Source organism: Oratosquilla oratoria, chromosome 17, assembly GCF_046742065.1.
Source record: "Oratosquilla oratoria isolate Oo_2021 chromosome 17, ASM4674206v1, whole genome shotgun sequence".
Lineage (NCBI taxonomy): Eukaryota > Metazoa > Arthropoda > Malacostraca > Stomatopoda > Squillidae > Oratosquilla > Oratosquilla oratoria.
In genome coordinates, this window is record NC_134793.1 from 16,181,544 (window position 1) to 16,185,182 (window position 3,639).

General features: G+C 40.9%; 1 pseudogene; it reads left to right on the forward strand.

The window, feature by feature from the left end:
- The window catches only part of LOC143034235 (uncharacterized), a 7,700-nt pseudogene extending 4,291 nt beyond the window's left edge, over window positions 1-3,409 (forward strand).
- Window positions 3,410-3,639: the final 230 nt, after the last annotated feature.

Consider the following 3,639-nt stretch of genomic DNA (forward strand, 5'->3'; position numbering starts at 1 on the left):
ATATAGATGATCGAATGTGGATTCATTTCCTCAATATAATTAACCTCATTTGACATTGCACAATATATTCAACCATGTCTGACTGATCTCTCTGCAATTGGTTTAATATGAAACCAATTAACTGAGTTAAGTTTCATAATGTAACGATCATATGTAACGGTGCTATGTAAAATTTATATGTAACTGTCATATGTAATGGTGATATGTAACGTTTATATGTAATGGTTGTATACAACGGTGATATGTAACGTTTATATGTAACGGTCATATGTAACTGTGATATATGACGTTTATATGTAACGGTACTGTGTAACGATTATATGTAACGTTTATATGTAATGATCATGTGTAACTTTTGTATGTAACGACGATATGAAACGTTTATATGTAACGGTGATATATAACGTTTATATGTAACGTTAATATTTAGCGGTCATGTGTAACGTTTATATGTAACGGTGATATGTAACTTTTATGTGTAACGGTGATATATAACATTTATATGTAACGGTCATATGTAACGTTTTCCCTGTGTAATGTATCTCTGTGGTATATATATTTTTGTGTGTGACTGTATCCTGTGGATTGTTCTGTTGTGTAACGTTTTGATGTGTAACGCTTTGTTGTGTAACGGCACGTCACGTAACGCTTTGTCGTTTCACGCTACGACGTGTAACGTTTCATTGTGTAACACTACCGTGTAATGCTTTTACGTGTAACGCTGCGTTCTGTAACGCTGAATTGTGTAACGCTCCGTTGTGTAGTGCTTCGCCATATAAGGCATCCTCTAACGTTATGTTATGAAACGCTGCATCATGTAACGATTCCTTGTGTGACATATCCCGTAACGCAAATTTGTGTAACGCTACGTCATGTAACGTGTCCCGTAACGCTATATCTTGTAACACTACGTTACGTAACGTATCCTGTAATACTCTGTTGTGTAATGCTACGTTGTGTAACGCTTACTCACGTAACGCTACATCATGTAACGCTTCATGTGACGTTTCGACGTGCAAGGATACGTCACTTGTAAAACATTTCTTTGTGTAACGATTTAACGTGAAACGTTTCTGATGTAACGTTCATTTATTTCGTGTCTTCTTGATTATCCATTCCAAGTCTCCGTAAGTAGATGACAGTGGATTACAGAACAGTCTTATCTCCAATTGGAGACCTTTGGGTCCATAGGAATGTTGGAAGAGGAGGAGGAAGAGGAGGAAGAGGAGAAGAAGAAGAAAAAGAAGAAGAAGAAGAAGAAGAAGAAGAAGAAGAAGAAGAAGAAGAAGAAGAAGAAGAGGAAGAAGAGGAAGAAGAGGAAGAGGAGGAAGAAGATAAGGAAGAGGAAGAAGAGGAAGAGGAAAAAGAAGATTTTTTGAAGAGTCAACATCTAGAGGAAGAAGACGGGAAGAAGAGGAAGAAGAAGAAGAGGAATAAGAGGAAGAGGAGGAAGAGGAATACGAGGAAGAAGAGAAAGAAGAAGAAGAAGAGGAAGAGGAGGAAGAGAAGAAAGAGGAGAGAGAAGAAAAGGAAGAGGATTTTTTTTTTTTTTTTTTTTTTTTTTTTTTCCAACCTCTACATAATACCTCTACATAATTCTTCTTGATGTAGCCAGCTGGACGAGCTCGCTTGGGCCAAATTGGTTTCGTCCAAAGCCTCGCTTAGTCCAATTTCGGTCAAGACCCCCCACCCACGCCCCCCCTTCCCACCCTCTTCTCGAACCCCTCTTTCGTCTATTACGAAAACTCGTCGAAAATTTTGTCGAAAAATCGTCTCAAAACGTTGTCGTAAAAGTTGTCAAAAACTTCGTCGAAAATTCATCGAAGAATTCATCGAAACCTCGTCGCATAACTTTGCAAAAGGACTTGATAAAAAACTGGTCGAAAATCTTCGTCGAAAACACGTCTTAAAACTTTGATAAAAACTCGTCGTAGGTCGGCTAAAACTTCGTCGAAAATTCATTGGAAGATTTCGTCGAAAACTCGTTACAAAACTTCATCGAAAACTCGTCGTATCCTTGGTAAAAAAAAAAAAAAAAAAAGAACTTGGTCAAAAACTCGTCGAAAAACTTCGTCGAAAACTCGTCGCAAAACTTCGATAAAATTTGTATAAATCGTTGAAAACTTCGTCGAAAACTCATCGTAAGACTTTGTGAAAAACTCGTCACAAAATTTTGTCGAAAACTCGTCTCATAACTTAATAAAGAATTAATAAAATAAATAATCGAAAAGTTACGTCAAAAACTCTTCTTAAATCATTAATAAAGAAAAATCTCAACTCGTTGAAAACTTTACGAAACACTTAGTAAAAGGCAAAACAATCGTCGAAAACTCGTTATAGATATTCGACACAAATTCGTCGTAACTCGTCGGAAGCTGCGTCGAAAACTCGTCGAAAACTTCGTCGAAAATTCGTCGAAAACTCGTCGAATTTTTGTCGAAAACTCGTCGAATTTTTGTCGAAAACTCGTCGAAAGACTTGGTCCGCACCTTCATCCCACCTTCCCTTGACTAATCCGTCTTCTAGTCAGACTTGGGAGGTCCCGACTTAACTGAATTCGAAAAGTTAACGGTGGTTTTAATCACATGCCACCGCGGTCAAAGGCATATGTGATGAAGAAGAGGAGGAGGAGGAGGAGGAGGAGGAGTAGGAGGAAGAGGAGGAGGAGGAAGAGGAAGAGGAGGAGGAGGAAGAAGAAGAGGAAGAGGAAAAGGAGGAGGAGGTGGAGGAGGAGATGGAGGAGGAGGTGGAGGAGGAGGAGGTGGAGGAGAAGGAGGAGGAAGAGGAAAAGGAAGAGGAAGAGGAGGAGGAGGAAGAGGAAGAGGAGGAGGAGGAAGTGGAGGAGGAAGAGGAGGAGGAGGAGGAAGAAGAAGAGGAGGAGGAGGAGGAAGAAGAGGAGGAGGAAGAGGAAGAAGAGGAGGAGGAGGAGGAAGAAGAGGAAGAGGAGAAAGAGAAAGAAGAGGAAGAGGAGGTGGAGGAGGAAGAGGAAGAAGAGGAGGAGGAAGAGGAGGAGGAGGAAAAAGTGGAAGAGGAAAAGGAATAAGAGGAAGAGGATGAGGAAGAGGAGGGTGAGGAAGTAGAGGAAGAGGAGGAGGAGGAAGAAGAGGAAGAGGAAGAAGAGGAAGAGGAGGAGGAGGAGGAGGAAGAGGAGGAGGAAGAGGAGGAGGAGGAAGAAGAGGAAGAAAAAGAAGAAGAGGAAGAGGAAGAGGAAGAAGAAGAAGAGGAGGAGGAGGAAGAGGAGGGGCAAGAGGAGGAAGAGAAGGAGGAGGAAGAGGAGAAGAAGGAAGAGGAGGAGAAAGAGGAAGAGGAGGAGGAGGTGGAAGAGAAAGAATTGGAGGAAGTCGGAATGGATATATTTCACACCTTTGTGCATTACCCGACTTCATTAAAAGAATTAAAACTAATTTGATTAATCATTCTTTTTAATATTCTACGAGACTTTATATAATCTATTTATTCCCATCGTCTTTCTGCGTTTCTTTGAATATATGGCGGGGGATAAGAATATTGCTGCCGCGTTCCCTCTGTGTTGTGAAAAAATTATTAACTGGGGGAGGAGGGAGGAGGGAGGAAGGAGGAGTGAAGATGGAGGAAGGAGGTAGGAAGATGGAGGAGGGAGGAGGGAAGAGTGAAAAAGGA